We start from the raw sequence: 19,660 nt of genomic DNA on the forward strand, positions 1-19,660 counted from the left end.
CCCAGCTGTCATGCGCATCTCATTGCTTTTTCGGACGTTTCTTGCATTATATCCTGCCCACCGCCGGGCGGAGTATTGAGGCAGATAGGTAGCGTGCGCAGTGCCCAAGAAAGTTGTTAAATGCTTGTTGCAAAACAAACAATTATTATACAGACGCTTACCTCTTTTCATATATACATATTGCTTTGGGGCAATCAGAAAATTTGTGTCAAAACCTTCCTATGCGATTCTGCAGTTGACCTCCAGTAAAATGACCTCCAGTAAAAATCCTAGAGAAATAATGCGGGCAGCCAGACGCGGTGGCACGCACCTGTGGTATCAGCTACTCCGGAGGCTGAGGCAGGAGGATCTCCTCAGCCCATGAGTTCAAGTGCAGCCTGAGCAACACAGCGAAACCCCGTCTCAAGTGAGTACATACATACATACATACATACAGCAACATTTTGGAAGCTGGAAATCAAACAGAAGAATGGTAACTGGTTTAGCAAACTTGAGAATATTTATTACGAAACAAAGGTAAACAAGAGGCTGATTATACCTTTGGAAAACGCTCTCTGGGGGAATCTCACCAGCCCCAACGAAAAATCCCAAAGATACCCTCATCAGAGTTCTCTTAATGATATAGATAATTGGAATGAATTCCACATGTAAGACTTTGGCCTACGTGCCCCAGCCCTCATTCCACTTTCCAATCAGCTTTTTAGTGTTCTTACTCTTCAAAATAATAGCCAGAGATCATTAGACATTTAAGGAAGGACTTTAATATACAAGTAAGAAACAAAAACAAACAAGAAGGAAAAAGCAAATGAGAGGAAACATAAATTGCAAGGGAGGGGAAAAAAAACCACTAAAAATAAAACATTTAAAAATAGGCCGGGCACGGTGGCTCACACCTGTAATCCCAAAACTTTGGGAGGCCGAGGTGGGCAGATCACTTGAGGTCAGGAGCTCAAGACCAGCCTGGCTAAACGTGGTGAAACCCCGTATCTACTAAAAACACGAAAATTAGCCGGGCATGGTGGCATGCGCCTATAGTTCCAGCTACTCAGGAGGCTGAGGCAGAAGAACTGATTGAACCTGGGAGGCGGAAGTTGCAGTGAGCTGAGATTGTGGCACTGCATTCCAGCCTGGGCCACAGAGCTAGACTCCATCTAAAACAACAAAGCATTTAAAAATAATCCATCATCAGACTTCTCAAAGAGATATTATAGTGCATTCATAAAATAACAACAGGAAACTACTTGAGAGTGACTACTATTCAGATAAGCAAAAAGAGCTCTTGGAAACTAAAACCATGTTACAGAAATAAAAATTCTATAAAAAGACTGGAGGATAAAGTTGAAGAAGATCAAATTTGTTCTACTTTAGGAGAAAACATAAAAATTAAAGGATCAGTCGAGAAGGTCTGGACTAAATAAGAGTTCTAAATTAGAGTTCCAGAAAGAGAACAGAGAATCAGAAGAGAAGAAATCATCAAAAAATTATTTAAAAGGACTATCCCAAACTGAAGAACAGTCTCCAAATTGAACGGGCACCCTAAGTATCCAGAACAACAAATCAAACCCACACCAAGACACATCATTATAGAATCTCAGAGTACTGGACACAGAGAAAAAATTCTAAAAGCTTCCAGAGAGAAAGAAGAAGTTGCATATACAGACAAAAAAATCAGAACATGTGACTTCATGTTGTTGCTTTGTTAATAAATTTTTTAAAAATCAGAACAACATTAGGATTAAGAATCAGAACACCATTGCTACCCAAAGCAATCTATAGATTCAATGCAATCCCTATCAAAATACCAATGACATTCTTAACAGAAATAGAAAAAACAACCCTAAGAGACCTAGAATGGAACCACAAAAGACCTAGAATAGCCAAAGCTATCGTGAGCAAAAAGAACAAAACTGGAGGAATCACATTACCTGACTTCAAATTATACTGCAGAGCTATAACAACCAAAACAGCATGGTACTGGCATAAAAACAGACACAGACCAATGGTCCAGAATCCAGAAACAAATCCATATGTCTGTATTGAACTCATTTTTGACAAAGGTGCCAAGAACAAACACTGGGGGAAAGACAGTTTCTTCAATAAATGATACAGGGAAAACTGGATATCCATATGCAGAAGAATAAAACTTGACCCCTATCTCTTGCCATATATAAAAATCAAATCAAAATGGCTTAAAGACTTAAATCTGGCTGGGTGCAATGGCTCATGCCTGTAATCCCAGCACTTTGGGAGGCCGAGGCGGGTGGATCACGAGGTGAAGAGATCGAGACCATCCTGGCTAACACGGTGAAACCCTGTCTCTACTAAAAATACAAAACATTAGCCAGGCATGGTGGCAGGTACCTGGAGTCACAGCTACTCGGGAGGCTGAGGCAGGAGAATGACATGAACCCGGGAGGCCGAGCTTGCAGTGAGCCGAGATTGCACCACTGCACTCCAGCCTGGGCGACACAGCGAGACTCTGTCTCAAAAAAAAAAAAAAAGACTTAAATCTATGACCTGAAACTATTAAACTACTACAATGAAACGTTGAGGAGCCTCTCCAGGACATTGGCCTGGGCAAAAATTTCTTGAGATACCCCAAAAGCACAGGTAACCAAAGCAAAAATAGACAAACAGGATCACATCAAGTTAAAAAACTTCTGCACAGCAAGCAACAAAGTGAAGAGACAACCCACAGAATGGGAGAAAATATTTGCAAACTACTTGTCTGACAAAGGAGTAATAACCAGAATATATAAGGAGCACAAACAAAAGAAAAAAATCTAATAATCTGATTTAAAAATGGGCAAAAGATCTGAATAGACATTTCTCAAAAGAAGACATACAAATGGCAAACAAGTGTATGAAAAGGTACTCAACATCATTGATCATCAGAGAAATGCAAATGAAAACTACAATAAGATATAATCTCACCCCAGTTTAAATGGCTTTTATCCAAAAGACAGGCAATAACAAATGTGGGAGAGGATGTGGAGAAAATGGAACCCTCGTACACTGTTGGTGTGAATGTAAATTAGTACAACCACTATGGAGAACAGCTTGGAGTTTCTTCAAAAAACTAAAAATAGAGCTACCATACAATCCAGCAATCCCACTGATGGATATATACCCAAAAGAAAGGAAATCAGTGTATCGAAATGATATCTGTACTCCTATTTTTGTTGCAGCACCATTCACAATAGCTAAGATTTGGAAACAACCTAAGTGTCCATCAACAGATGGATTTTAAAAAATGTAGTACATATACACATAGGAGTACTTACTATTCAGCCATGAAAAAGAATGAGATCCTGTAACTTGCAGCAACATGGATGATACTGGAGGTCATTATGTCAAATGAAATAAGCCAGGCACAGAAAGACAAACTTAGCATGTTCTCACTTATTTGTGAGAGCTAAAAACCAAAGCAGTTGAACTCACGGCGATAGAGAGTAGAAGGATAGTTACCAAAGGCTGGGAAGAGTAGTGTGGGGTTGGGGAGAAGTGGGGATGGCTAATGGGTACAAAACATAGAAATAATGAAAAAGACCTAGTATGTGATAGCATAACAGGGTGACTATAGTCAATAATAATTTAATTGTACATTTTAAAATAACTAAAAGAGTATAATCGGATTGTTTGTAACACAAAGGATAAATTCTTGAGGGGACAGATACTCCATTTTTCATGATGTGGTTATTACTTATTGCATGTCTTTATCAAAGTATCTCATGTACCCCATAAATATATACATATATACACCACTGTGTGCCCACACGAAAATACAATTTTTAATTGTATTTAATTGATTCCTTATCAGAACAGCATTGGGCTTACAAACTCATCAACATTGGGAGGGCTGGGTGTGGTGGCTTGCTCCTCTAATTCCAGCACTTTGGGAGGCCAAGATGGGAGGATCACTTGAGCCTAAGAGTTTGAGACCAGCCAGGGCAACATAGGGAGGCTGCATCTTTACAAAAAAAATAAAAAATAAATAGCAGGGCATGGTAGCGAGTGCCTGTGATCCCAGCTGCTTGGGAGTCTGAGGCGGGAATATTGCTTGAGCCGAGGAGGTCAAGGCTGCAGTCAGCCATGATCACGCCACTGCACACCAACCTGGGTGACAGAGTGAGACCCTGTCTCCTCAAAAAGAAAAAATATATTGGGAGCTAGAAAATAATATAAAATACCTTCAAATTTTTTAGGGAAATTATTTCCAACCTGCAATTCTATGCTCCACCAAACTATAATGTTTTTTGATTCAACATTATTTTTGTATAAATTTGTGGAATACAAGTGCAATTTTCTTAGATGCATAGATTGTGTAGTGGTGAAGTCAGGGCTTTTTAGGGTATCCATTACCCAAACAATATGCATTGTACCCATTAAGTAATTTCTCATTATCCAGTCCCCTCAAACTCCATCATCCTTCTGAGTCTCCATTGTCTATTATTCCACACTCTATGTCCATGTGTACACATTGTTTAGCTCCCACTTATAAGTGAGAACATGCAACATTTGTCTTTCTGTTTCTGACTTGTTTCACTTAAGATAATGGTCTCCCATTCCATCCATGTTTATGCAAAAGACAGATTTCATTCTTTTTTATGGCTGAATAGTATTTCATTGTATATCTAGACCACATTTTCTTTAACCAATTGTCCATTTATATACACTTAGGTTGATTCCATATCTTTGCTATTGTGAATAGTATTGCAGTAAACATACAAATGCCAGTATCTTTTTGATATAATAATTTCTTTTCCTTGGGTAGATACCCAGTAATGGGATTGCGGGATCAAGTGGTAGTTTTATTTTTTAGTTCTTTGAGAACTCTCCATACTGTTTTCCATAGAAGTTGTACTAATTTACATTCCCACCAACAGTGTTTAAGTGTTCTCTTTTCTTCATATCCTCACCAACATCTGTTATTTTTTGACTTTTCAGTAATAGCCATTCTGACTATTGTAAGACGGTATCTCATTGTGATTTTAATTTGCATTTCTCTGATGATTAGTGATGTTGAGGATTTTTTCATATGTTTCTTGGCCATTTGTATGTATTTTTGGAAAAAAATGTCTATTCATATCCTTTACTCACTTTTAATGGGGTTATCTGAGATTTTTGTCAAATTTTAGTTCCTTTTATATTCTGATATTAGACCCTTGTTGGATGTGTATTTTGCAAATAGCTTCTCCCATTCTGCACATTGTCTGTTCATTCTGTTGACTATTTCTTTTGCTAGGCAGAAGCTTTGTAGTTCAATTAAGTGCCATTTGCCTATTTTTGTTTTTTGTTGCCTGTGCTTTTGAGGTCTTAGTTATGAATTATTTTCCTAAACCAATGTCCAGAAGAGTTTTCCCTAGGTTTTTGGCTAGGATTTTTATAGTTTCACATCTTACATTTAAGTTTTTAGTTCACCTCGAGTTGATTTTTGCATGTAGTAAAAGATAGGGGTCTAGTTTCGTTCTTCTGCACATGGCAATCCAATTTCCCCAGCACTGTTTATACCATTTGTTGAAAAGGATATTCTTTCCCGTATGTGTGTGCCTGTGTGTATTTATTGATTTTTTGAGACAGGGTCTCGCACTGTCGCCCACACTAGAGTGCAGTGGCACAATCATGGCTCACTGTGGCTTTGACTTCCTGGGCTCAAGCTATTCCCCCGCCTCAGTCTCCCGAGTAGCTGGGACTACAGGCACATGCCACCACTCCCGGATAATTTTTTAAATTAATTTTTTGTAGAGATGGAGCCTCACTATATGGCCCAGGTTGGCCCAGTGTGTGTTCTTGTCAACTGTGTCAAAGATCAGGCCAGGCATGGTGGCTCATCCCTATAATTCCAACACTTTGGGAGGCTAAGGCAGAAGGATCACTTGAGGCCAGGAGTTTGAGACCCGCCTGGGCAGCATAGTGAGACCTTGACTCTACAAAAAATAAAATTAAAAAAATTAGCTGTGTATGATGGTGTGTGCCTGTAGGTAGTCCTGAGCTACTCTAAAGGTGAAGCAGGAGGATTGCTTAAGCCCAAGAGGTCCAGGCTGCAGTGAGTCATGATCACACCACTGCACTGCAGCCTGAGCAACAGAGTGAGACCCTGACTCAAAAAAAAATTTTTTTTTGACTCTAAGTATGTGCATCTATTTCTGGGTTCTCTATTCTGTTCCATTGATCTATGTGTCTATTTTTAAATGAATATCATGCTGTTTTGTTTACTATAGCCTTGTAGTATAATTTCAAGTTAGATAATGTGATGCCTCCAGCTTTGTTTATTTTGCTTAGGAATGTTCTGGCTATTTGGGCTCTTTTTTGTTTCCATATGAATTTTTTAGGATTTTTTTTTCTAATTCTGTGAAAAATAACCTTGATATTTTGGTAGGGATTGCACTGAATCTGTAGATTGCTTTAGATAGTATGGTCATTTTAACAATATTAACTCTTCCAATCAATGAGCATGGGATGTTTGTGTCACCTACAATTTCTTTCATCAATGTTTTGTAGTTTTTCTTATAGAATCCTTTCACCTCCTTGGTTAATATATTCCTAGATATTTTATTTTTTGATAGCTATTGTAAATGAGATTGCCTTCTTGATTTCATTTGCAGCTAGAACATTATTAGTGAATATAAACACTCTTGATTTTTGAACATTTATTTTGTATCCTGAAACTTTACTGAATTAATTGATCAAATCTAAGAGTTTTTTTTGGTGGAGTTTTTTTGGTGGAGTCTTCAGGATTTTGTAGATATAAGATCATACTGCCAGGCGCGGTGACTCAAAACCTGTAATCCCAGCACTTTGGGAGGCCAAGGCAGGCAGATCACCTGAGGTCGGGAGTTCAAGACCAGCCTGACCAATCTGGAGAAACCCTGTCTCTACTGAAAATACAAAACAAGCCGGGCATGGTGGCACATGCCTGTAATCCCAGCTACTTGGGAGGCTGAGGCAGGAGAATTGCTTGAACCCGAGAGGCAGAGGTTGCAGTGAGCCAAGGTGCTGCCATTGCACTCCAGTCTGGGCAACAAGAGTGAAACTCCATCTCAAAAAAAAAAAAAAAAGATCATATCATCAGTGAACAGGGATAACTTGACTTCCTCTTTTCTAGTCTGGATACCTTTTATTTCTTTCTCTCTTGCCTGATTGCTCTGGCTAGAACTTCTAGTACTATGTTGAATCAAACTATAATTGAATTGTGAATCCAGAATAAAAACTATTTCAGACATGCAAGTTCTCAAATTATTGCTATTCCATGCACTGCTTTTCAGAAAGATAGAGGATTTATTATGCCAAGACAAATTAGTCAGTCGAAAAAAAAAGAGAGAGAGAGAGAGAGAAATGCATGAAGTCCAACAAATGGGATCCAGCACAAAAGAGACAAAAGTAATCTCCAGGACAATGGTGAAGGGAGATGCCAAGTTGTGTAGCAGGAATAGAGATCAATTCATCAAGATTAGAGCAGTTCAAAAGGGTTTGAGAGTGATTTCTTTAAGAAATACATAGACTACCTAATGCATTTGAACTTAGGGAGAAAAGATTTGCATGAGAAGAGTTTGCAGATGTATTAGTGGCAAGTTGGTAGAAAGCTAAGGAGGATAAAAGACAATTATTAATTCTATAAAAATAAAAGGTTGTGCTAGAAAAGCTAAACAGATTTCTGTTTTCTTCAATATTCAATTGATACCTCCCCCCCAAAAAAACCTAAAAAATGCTGGGGAAAATGGAAATATCTTCTTAAAAGCATGGTAGAGCCAAGAAGACAGTAAAGAATCAACAGGCCAAAATATAAAGGGGGTCAGAAACCTAAAGAAGTATTCAAAACAGCAGTCACATTTGCTTGGAGGGTATCTACTGCATATGCAGACTTGAGCTTTGTTTTCTAGAGGAAGGGATGGAAGAATCACCAGGGTGGAGAGTCTGAGAGGAGATTCCCCCTGTACTGAACCTTCCCTTACCTCCCCATTCTCAGGGAACGGCAACAAAAGCTGCCTTGGTGTCAGAGCAGAGGAATTTGTGACCACAAGTGGGCCCTTACAGAAATTTTCAGTGTAATTTCAGATTCAGGTAGTTTAAAAACAGACAAACAAAAAAATCTGCTTAATTTGTACATTTAGTTTGATGTAGTCCTGAAGAGGTGAGTATAATGTGCCCAGGCATGTGACAGAAACAAATCCAAATCCACACTAGAAAAATATCTTTTCATCCTAGCACCAAAGAATGCCTACAAGTCATTTTCCAAGGAAAATTAGTAGCGCGCATGCACACACACACACACACACACACAAGGAGACCTCATAAATAAGAACCAGAAGAAATAACAACAGCAAAAACTGAGCCCAAAAGACTTTAGATATTGTAATTGTGATACAGATTCTAAAATAATTACACTTATTCTGTTTAAAGAAATAAAAGAGAAACAAGAATATATTGAAAAACAGAAAACGAAAGAAATAAGGAATAAATAAATAATAATGTAGTATATTTAAAAATAGAGGCTCCAGAAGTAAAAGGTATAAAGTCTTAAATTAAAAAATGAGACTTTACTGAATTCATTTATCAGATCTAGGAATTTTCTGGATGAGTCTTTAGGGTTTTCTAGGTATATGATCCTATCCACACCAACAACCAAGCTGAGAATCAAATCAAGAACTCAATCCCTTTACAACAGCTGCAAAAATATAAAATATTAGGAATATATTTAACCAAGGAGGTGAGAGATCTCTACAAGGAAAACTACGAAATACTGCTGAAAGAAATCAAAATCATAGATGGCACAAAGAAATGGAACTATATCCTATGCTTACATATAGGTAGACTCAATTGTGAAAATGATTACACTGTCCAAAGCAATGTACAGATTCAATGCAATTCCCATCAAAATACCATCATCATTCTTCACAGAACTAGGAAAAACAATCCTAAAATTCATGTGGAACCAAAAAAGAGCCCACACAGACAAAGCAAGACTAAGCAAAAAGAACAAATCTAGAAGCATCACATTACCTGACTTCAAACTGTACTACAAGGCTATAATTACTAAAACAGCATGGTACTGGTATAAAAATAGGCACATAGACCAATGGAACAGAATAGAGAATCCAGAAACAAAGCCAAATACTTGCAGCCAACTGATCTTTGACAAAGCAAACAAAAACATAAATCAGGGAAAGGACACCCTATACAATAAATGGTGCTGGGAAAACTGGCAGGCCACATGTAGAAGAATGAAACTGAATCCTCATATCTCACACAAAAATCAACTCAAGATGGATCAAAGACTTAAATCTAAGGCTTGAAACTATGAAAATTCTGGAAGATAGCATCAGAAAAACTCTTCTAGACATTGGCTTAGGCAAATAATTCATGACTAAGACCCCAAAAGTAAATGCAACAACAACAACAACAACAACAAAGAAGACCTAATTAAACTAAAAAGCTTCTGCACAGCAATATAAATAATCAGCAGAGTAAACAGACAATCCACAGAGTGGGAGAAAATATTCACAAACTATGCATCTGCCAAAGGACTAATATCCAGAATCTAAAAGGAACTCAGAAAAACCAGCAAGAAAACAAACAAACAATCCCATCAAACAAACGACCCCATCAAAAAGCAAACAATCCCATCAAAAAGTTGACAAAGGACAAGAATATACACACAGCCAACAAACATTTGAAAAAACGCTCAACATCACTAATTATCAGGGAAATGCAAATTACAACCACAATGATATACCAACTTACTTCTGCAAGACTGACCATAATAAAAAAGTCAAAAAATAATAGATGTTGGTGTGGATGTGGTAAAAATGGAACACTTTTACACTGCTGGTGGGAATGTAAACTAGTACAACCACTATGGAAAACAGTATGGAGATCCTTTAAAACTGAAAGTAGAACTACCATTCAATCCAACAATCCCACTGCTGGGTATCTACCCAAAGGAAAAAGAAGTCATTATAAGCTTATAGCAGCACAATTTGCAGTTGCAAAAATATGAAACCAACCTAAGTGCCCATCAACCAATTAGTGGATGAAGAAAATGTGGTATATATACACACGGAATACTATTCAGCCATAAAAAAGAATAAAATAATGTCTTTTACAGGAACTTGAATGGAGCTAGAGGCCATTATTCTAAGTGAAGTAACTCAGGAATGGAAAACCAAATACCATATGTTCTCACTTATAAGTGGGAGCTAAGCTGTGAGGATTCAAAGACATAAAAATGATATAATGGAATTTGGGCACTTGGAGGTGGAATGGGAGAAGGGGATGAGTGATAAAAGACTACATGTTGGGTACAGTGTACACTGCTTGGGTGATGGGTGCACCAAAATTTCTGAAATCACCACCAAAGAACTTATCCATGTAACCTAAAACCACCTGTACTCCAAAAACTATTGAAATAAAAAATAAAAATAGGCGGGCATGGTGGCTCACGCCTGTAATCCCAGCACTTTGGGAGGCTGAGGCAGGAGGATTACTTGAGATCAGGAGTTTGAGACCAGCCTGGCCAACATGGTGAAACCCCTTTTCTACTAAAAATACAAAAATTAGCTGGGCATGGTAGCATGCACCTATAGTCCCAGCTACTCTGGAGGCTGAGGCAGGAGAATCACTTGAACCTGGGGGGTGGAGGTTGCAGTTAGCTGAGATCACGCCATTGCACTCCAGCCTGAGCAACAAGAGCGAGACTCCATCTCAAAAAAAATTAAAAATTATAAATATAAATATAAATTTAAAAATAAAAAAAAAATTTTTAAATGAATGGATAAAGTAATTAAATAACTTAAGAATTCTTCTTTATGGAATAATTTCAGCTAATAAGTGCAGAAGGAATGATATGCTGCCATCTTTTTACAGTCCTAATGAAATAAATAATCTAGTCAACAGTCACCAACGACCTCCAAAAGATTAGGTACATGGCTTGTGGGTGAATCAAACGGACACCAAGTGAATACATTGACAAAATCTAACATCACGAAAGGAGGAACAACCAGAGCTTCTTGATGTGATACAATAGGAAACACAGAGCATTATCTATGAAGGATTCTTGCTCTCCAAAGAAGACTTTTTTTTTTTTAAGACAGAGTGTGGCTCTGACACCCAAGCTGGAGTACCGTGGCATGATCTCGGCTCACTGCAATCTCTGCCTCCTGGGTTCAAGTGATTCTCCTGCCTCAGCCTCCTGAGTAGCTGGGATTACAGGCGTGCAACACCATGCCTGGCTAATTTTTGTATTTTTAGCAGAGACGGGGTTTCACCATGTTGGCCTGGCTGGTCTTGAACTCCTGACCTCAGGTGGTCTGCCCGCCTTGGCCTCCCAAAGTGCTGGGATTACAGGCATGAGCCATCATGCCCAGCCCAAAGAAGATTCTAAATATAACCAACAGTTTACAGGAAATACGAGAAATCAGAGAATATGTTAAATGACACCACAGGAATGTAATCAGGAACAAACAGAATCAGAGCTCCAGTTTCTTCAACAAAGTACACTGCAAGAGGAAAAAGGTGGGGAATGAGAACTGTTATAGAGTAAAAGAGATCTAGGAGACATAGCAACCAAATGCATAGATCTCATTTGGATCCTGAATCAAACTATCTATAAAAAAACTTTTATTAGTCAATTATGGACACTGGATATTATGTGATACTAAGATATTGTTGGCTGAGTACAGTGGCTCAGGCCTGTAGTCCCAGCACTTTGGGAGGCCAAGGCAGGTGGATGACTTGAGGTCAGAAGTTTGAGACCAGCTGAGGCAGGAGAATTGTTTGAACCTGGGAGGCAGAGGTGGCAGTGAGCCGAGATCACGCCATTGCCCTCCAGCCTGGGCAACAAGAGTGAAACTCTGTCTCAAAAAAAAAAAAAAAAAAGGACGAGCGCGGTGGCTCACGCTTGTAATCCCAGCACTTTGGGAGGCCGAGGCGGGTGGATCACGAGGTCAGGAGATTGAGACCACGGTGAAACCCCGTCTCTACTAAAAGTACAAAAAATTAGCCGGGCATGGTGGCGGGCGCCTGTGGTCCCAGCTACTCGGAGAGGCTGAGGCAGGAGAATGGCGTGAACCCGGGGGGCGGAGCTTGCAGTGAGCCGAGATCGCACCACTGCACTCCAGACTGGGTGAGAGAGCGAGACTCTGTCTCAAAAAAAAAAAAAAAAAAAAAAAAAAAAAAAAAAAAGTAAAAATAAAAATACCAAAAAATTAGCAGGCGTGGTCGTGGGCACCTGTAATCCCAGCTACTTGGGAGGCTGAGGCATGAGAATCTCTTGAGTTGGGGAGTCGGAGGTTGCAGTGAGCTGAGATCTTGCCTCTGCACTCCACCCTGGGTAGGATGGAGTAAGACTTTGCCTCAAAAAAAAAGAATTTGTTAATTTTGTTAGATGTAATCATGGTATTTTGGTATGGTTTTTAAAATGGTCCTTAACTCTTACAGATACATACTCATGCATTTATTAATGGAATGGCATAATGTCTGCGATTTGCATTAAAACAATCCTGTGGGAGTCCAGGGGAAATTGGTGGGATATAGATGAAACAAAATTAAATATATTTTGTAATTGTTGCAGCAAGATGATAGGTACAGAGGGATTCATTATACTTTTGATTATGTTTGAAATTCTCCATTTAAAGTTTCTTTTAAGTAACCCAAAGACCAGTTTAGATTTAGTTGAAGATAGGATTAATGAACTGGAAGATAGATGAGAATAACTTATCCAGAATAAAATGCAGAGCAGCAAAGAGGAGAGTATGAAAGAGAAAGACATATGAAGAGCAGAGTAAAAATCTAACTAGGCTGGGCACCGTGGCTCATGCCTGTAATCCCAGCATTTTGGGAGACCAAGGCAGGCGGATCACGAGGTCAAGAGATCTAGACCATCCTGGCCAACATGGTGAAATCCTGTCTCTACTAAAAATACAAAAATTAGCTGGGTGTGGTGGTACACACCTAGTCCCAGCTACTCAGGAGGCTGAGGCAGGAGAATCACTTGAACCCAGGAGACGGAGGTTGCAGTGAGCCGAGATCGCACCACTGCACTCCAGCCTGGCAACAGAGGGAAACTCTGTCTAAAAAAAAAAAAAAAAAAAAATCTAACTAATTGTAGTTCTGGAATGAGAAGACAGCATGGTGCAAAACTAATGATTGGGCATTTTTCAGAACTAATGAAAGATACAAATCAACACAGATTCAAGAGGCCCAACAAATTTCAGACAGGATAGATAAAAAGAAGTCCACACATAAACATAGGATGGTTGAAACCGAATAACATTAAAGGAAAACAGCAGATCTTAAAAGCAGCCAGATTGTGGGATACATGGGTGTATGCATTTGTCAAAATTCACTGCCCTTATACAGGTAAGGTCTGTGCACTTCACTGCATGCAACTTTTACCAGAGTAAAAAATTGAATTAAAAGCAGCTAGAGAAACAGCTTCCCTTCAAAGAAGCAGCAGTTTAGACTGAAAACTAACTTCTTATGGCAACAATGAAAGACAGAAGTCAATAGCTGATATCTTTAATGTGATGAAAGAAAACAACTTCCACTAGATATTTTATGACTAGTGTAAATACATTTCAGTAATGAGGATAGCCAGGTGTGGTGGCTCATGCCTGTAATCCCAGAACATTGGGAGGCCAAGAAGAGAGGATCGCTTGAGGCCAGGAGTTCGAGACCAGCCTAGGCTACCTAGGGACACCCTGTCTCTACTAAAAAAAAAAAAAAAAAAAAAGAAAGAGAAAAGAAAGTAATAAAACAACAACATTAATGCTTTCTGGAATTTAAGTAAAAATATAGAATTAAAACAATAATATAGACATTGGGAGGTGGGCGGACAAAGTTAAATTGTTCTAGGCTTCTTATATTGTCTGCAAGGATAGTATACTGATTATCAAACTATGTCCTTCAACTTCTAATCCACCCTTCTGTACACCATGATGCTGGGGCTGGTATTCTGCAAACTATATTTTGTTTTCTTTCTTAAATTGACTTATTTTTTCAAACAGCAGATTTAGGTTCACAGTGAAACTAATCAGAAAATATGAGTGTATTCATACACCCTTTGTCCCCACACATGCACAGGCTCCCCCACTGTCAACATCCTGCCCCAGAGTGGCACACTTGTTACAGCTGATGAGCCTATATTGATACATCATTATCACCCAAGGTCCACAGTTTACACATGGGTTTCCTGTGGTGAACACAACTCTGTGTTGTACATTCTCTGGATTTGGATAAATGTGTAATGACCTGTATCCATCATATAAGTATCATATAGAATGGTCTTACTGCCCTAAAAATCCTCTGTGGTCCACCCCTTTATCCCTTCCCCTACCCCAGTCCCTGGCAACCACTGATCTTTTTACTGTCTCTATAGTTTTGCCTTTTCCAGAATGTCACATAGTTGGAATCACAGTATTTAGCCTTTTCAGCTGGCTTCTTTTACTTAATTATATGCACTCAATTCATGTTCCTCCATGTCTTCTTATGACTTAATAGCTCATTTCTTTATAGCACTGAATAATATTTCATGTCTGGATATACCATAGTTTAGTTTTCCATTCACCTACAGAAAGACATCTTGGTTGCTTACAAGTTTTGACAATTAAGGATAAAGCTGCTATAAACACCCATGTGCAGGTTTGTGTGAACATAAGTTTTCAACTAATCTAAGCATATACCAAAAAGCATGAATGCTGGATAATATTGTAAGAGTATATTTAGTATTGTAAGAAATTGCCAAACTGCCTTCCAAAGTAGCTGTACCATTTGGCATTCCCACCAACAATGAATGAGAGCTCCTGTTGTTCTAGATCCTTGACAGCATTTGGTGTTTTCAGTGTTCTGGATTTTGGCCATTCTAATAAGTGTGTAGTGGTATCACATTTTTGTTTTAATTTGCAGTTTCCTAAAGACATATGATGTGGAACATCTTTACATATGTTTGCCTTTTTTTTTTTTTTTTTTTGGAGACAGGGTCTCACTCTGTCATACAGGCTGGAATGCAGTGGCACAATCACAGCTCACTGCAAACCGAACCTTCCAAGTTTAAGCAATCCTCCTGCCTCAGCCTCCCAAGTAGCTGGGATTATAGGCACATGCCACCACACCCGGCTAATTTTTGTATTTTTAGTAGAGACGGGATTTCGCCATGTTGGCCAGGCTGGTCTTGAACTCCTGACCTCAAGTGATATGCCTGCCTTGGCCTCCCAAATTATAGGCATGAGCCACTGCACCTGGCCTTAGTTCTTAGGCCTTTGGACTCAGACTGAGATTTAACACCATTAGCCCCCTGATTCACAGGTGTTAGGTTTGGACCAGAATTACAGCACTGGCTTTCCTGGCCTCTAGCTTGCAGATGACAGATTGTGGGACTTAATCATTGTATAAGCCAATCCCTCATAATAAATATCTCTCTATATATCTGACTATCTACCTTTCTACCTACCTGTCTATTCACTTATATATCTCTCCTATTGATTCTGTTTCTCTGGAGAACCTGACTAAATACATTTATTGTTGAATTTTAAGAGTTCTTTGATATTTTGGAAACTAGTCCTTTATCAGAAACATCTTTTGTAAATATATATCTATGTATGTGTATGTGCATGTGTGTGTGTATATGTGTGTGTATATATATTCTTGCTCTGTCATCTAGGCTGAAATGCAGTGACATAATCATGGCTCACTGTAGCCTTGAGCTCTGGGCTCAAGTGATTCTCCCACCTCAGCCTCCTGAATAGCTGGGACTACAGGTGCATGCCAACACATCTGGCTAATTTTTATTTATTTATTTATTTATTTATTTTGAGATGGAGTCTCGCTCTATCACCAGGGTGGAGTGCAGTGGCGCAATCTTGGCTCACTGCAACCTCTGCCTCCCAGGTTCAAGCGATTCTCCTGCCTCAGCCTCCCGAGTAGCTGGGACTACAGGCACGTGCCACTATGCCCAGGTAATTTTTTGTATTTTTAGTAGAGATGGGATTTCACCATATTGGCCAAGCTGGTCTCAAACTCCTGACCTTGTGATCTGCCCGCCTCGGCCCCCCAAAGTGCTGGGATTACAGGCGTGAGCCATCGCACCCAGCCAAATTTTGTCTAGAGACAGAGTCTCGCTATGTTGCCCAGGCTGGTCTTGAACACCTGTGTTCAAGCGATCTTCCCACCTTGGCCTCCCAAAGTGGCAAATATTTTCTCCTAGGCTGTGTCTTGTCCTCTCATTTCTCTTTATAGTGTCTTTCACAGAGCAAGTTTTTAGTTTTAATGAAATCCAGCTTATCAATTCTTTCATGGATCATGCTTTTGGTATTATATCTAAAAAGTTATGGCCATACCCAAGTTCATCTAGATTTTCTCCGATGTTATATGCTAAGACTTTTATAGTTTGCATTTTACATTTAGTTCCATGATCCATTCTGAGTTAATTTTTGTTGAGGGTGTAAGGTCTGTGTCTCGATTCTTTTTTTTTTTTTTTTTTTTTGGCATGTGGATGCCCAGTTGTTCGAGTACCATTTGTTGACAAGGTTATCTTTTCTCCATTGTACTGGCTTTTCTCCTCTTCTTTGTCAAACATCAGTTGACTGCATTTATGTGGGTCTATTTCTGGGTTCCATTGATCCATTTGTCTATTACTTTGCCAATACCTCACTGTCTTGATTATTGTAGCTTTATACTAAGTCTTGAAGTTAGGTACTATCAGTCCTCCAACTTCGGTCTCTTATGTCATTGTGTTGGCTATTTCAGATCTTTTGCCTCTCCATACAAACTTTAGAATCAGTTTGTTGATATCCGCAAAACAACTTGCTAGGATTTTTATTGAGATTGCATTGAATGTATCAGTCAAGTAGGGGAGAATTGACATTTTGACAATATCAAGTCTTCTTTCCATAAACATAGACTATCTCTCCTTTTATTTAGTTCTTTGATTTCTTCCATCAGAGTTTATAATTTTCCTCATATAGATCTTGTACATATTTTGTTACATTTAAACCTAAGTAGTTTATTTTGGGGGAGTATCGTGTTTTTAATTTCAAATTCCACTTGCTCATTGCTGGTATAAAGAAAAGCAATTTACTTTTTTATATTAACCTGTATCCTACAAACTTGCTGTAATCATTATTAGTTTCAGAAATTTTTTGTTAATTCTTTTGGAATTTCTATATAGACGGTCATGTCATCTGTGAACAAAGACAGTTTTATTCACATTTCTTTCTTGTCAACTGGCTCCCTCTTAGTTTCTATCAATAGGAGTGTTGAGGGAGACTGGAAAACTGAAAGAAAAGTGACTTTCATTTTCCTCTTTGCTTGCTATGCCTGTCAGTGTTGGCCTAGCATCAGAAGTTAGTCCAGCCTCAAGCTTCTATCAGCTCTCCCAGAACAGCTCTTGTGCCCCCTTAGACATTCAGCACCAGTCGGGAAACATCCCATCCTCAGAGGTCTAAGCCTCAGCTCTGTTAGGTCCTTTCTCAGAACTTTTGGTTTAGATAACCCCAGCTTCTTCCCTTTGTTTCACCAGCTCCAAAGGTGGTAGCTGCTCCTTGCAGATTTTATCTCTATGTTACCTCAATGTTTCCCTTTGCTTTTTCATTCCTCCAACACTTATTTAATCAACTCCCTGCATTGCATTCTGTATTGAAGCATCTAGTGTTACTTTTGTTTTCCTGAATGAACTCTTACTGATACAAATAATACTGATTAACTTCATATTTTGATAAATGAAATGTTTGTGTTGTAGGTAACCAGTAAAAGTGTGGACATAGAATTATATAACTTCAAATTGATCAAGGGAAAAATGAAATGAGAAATAAATACCAGTTATGATGCCACTGATTTCAGGAAATACTTGTATCTATCATCAAAAAGAATATCAGCAGGGCTTGGTGGCTCATGCCTGTAATCCCAGCACTTTGGGAGGCCGAGGTGGGCAGATCACAAGGTCAGGAGATCGAGACCATCCTGGCTAACACGGTGAAACCCCGTCTCTACTAAAAATACAAAAAATTAGCCAGGCTTGGTGGCGGGTGCCTGTAGTCCCAGCTACTTGGGAGGCTGAGGCAGGAGAATGGTGTGAACCCAGGAGGCGGAGCTTGCAGTGAGCCGAGATTGCACCACTGCACTCCAGCCTGGGCGACAGAGCAAGACTCCATCTCAAAAAAAAAAAAAAAAAAAAAAAAAAAAAAAGAATAAATGTAATTTATTTGATTCTGATCACAAAATACAGGCAAGAAGCACGGGCAATGCCTGTAACTCCTTGATCACACATCTTCCCAGTCTGTGCTTTTATAATACCTTTGTACAACAGCAAGCTCATGCTGTCCCCAAGCGCTTGTTCACATTCTAACAGCTGCAAAGATTAGTGTATGACCAGTTGGGAAGTTAAACAGATGCCCTGCTCACAAGGTAGGGCCCCTCCAATTACTGTTACAGCTCCCTTTTGCTGATACTGAAACTGAAGTAATTGGTTGCTTTATCCGTCACAGATGAATTAGGCCTGCACAATTCTTCAAGTGCTTTAAGTAACCTTACTGAAAGGCGGTGACTAAGACCCTTTCCTTGCTCCCAAGCTCCCTAAGTCCCGGGCTGCCTGTGGCACCTGGACTGCTGCCCCTCGGTCCCCCACATTCCAGGGCCACGATGGAGGAAGGGCAGGCCAGGCCAAGCATGAGGAATAAACAGTCTTTACTGGGCTCAGGCCAGGAGTCCGTGGGCCTTGAGGACCTCCCTGTATTTGTCAGTTTTCTTCTCCACATTCTTTTCGGCCTGTCTCCATAGCCTCAGGAGTTGTTTCTTCTGGTCGTGGATCTTGGCTTTCTCCTTCCCCTTCTCCTCCAGGGTGGCTGTCACGGTCTGGTACTTTCAGCCAATCTCGTGAGCCAGGCACCCCAGGTAGGCGAACTTTCTCGTAGGCTTCAGACGCACAACCTTGGGGGCAACAGGAAGCACCATCCGCTTTTTCCTGTCACAGGGCGGTGGGACGCCACCCAACACCTGGCGGCGGGTCCTAGGCGGCCTGCCTGGGTGCTGTCGTGGGGCTGCCTGCCTCGCAAGCTCCGCCAGAAGACGTGGGGCCTCGGGAAGGGCTGGTGTTCATCCGCTTGCAGAGGAAAGCCAGGTACTTCAACTTGTTTCTGAGAAATTGCCAGAAATGTTGATGCCCTTGCAGCACAAGATCACCACCTTCCGGCCCAGCAGCACCTGCTTAGCCACGATGGCCGCCAGGCAGCCCCGGAGGTGACCTCGGCCATTGAGCACTAGGACCTGCCCCTCCGCCATCTTCGGCAGCCGCCTGGAAGAGATTGAATTATAAATCAGAAACTTCCCATGAAGAAAATATCAATACTATTTATTCACAAGCTTTTCCAAAAATAGAAGAAAATGAAGCTCTTCCAAGCCCATTCAATGAGGTAGTACTACTCAGATACCAAAATCAGACAAACACAATACAAGAAAACTATAGACTATTTCTTATGAATATAGACCCAGAAATTCTCCACAAATTACCATGAATTCAACAACAAATAAAAACGATTATATACCACGACCAAGTGGGATTTATCCCAGGAATGAAAGCTTCAGTTAACATAAGAAATAAAATTAATGTAGTACATCCTATCCATAGACTAAAGGACAAAAACCACACGGTCATCTTAATAGACACAGAAAA

The 19,660-nt window shown here is 39.7% G+C and overlaps 1 pseudogene; it reads right to left on the reverse strand.

Moving 5' to 3' along the window:
* Nucleotides 1–18,684: 18,684 nt before the first annotated feature.
* LOC129466830 (large ribosomal subunit protein uL13-like) lies at nt 18,685–19,275 on the reverse strand (annotated as a pseudogene).
* Nucleotides 19,276–19,660: the final 385 nt, after the last annotated feature.

This window comes from Symphalangus syndactylus, chromosome 17, assembly GCF_028878055.3.
Source record: "Symphalangus syndactylus isolate Jambi chromosome 17, NHGRI_mSymSyn1-v2.1_pri, whole genome shotgun sequence".
Classification (NCBI taxonomy): Eukaryota; Metazoa; Chordata; class Mammalia; order Primates; family Hylobatidae; genus Symphalangus; species Symphalangus syndactylus.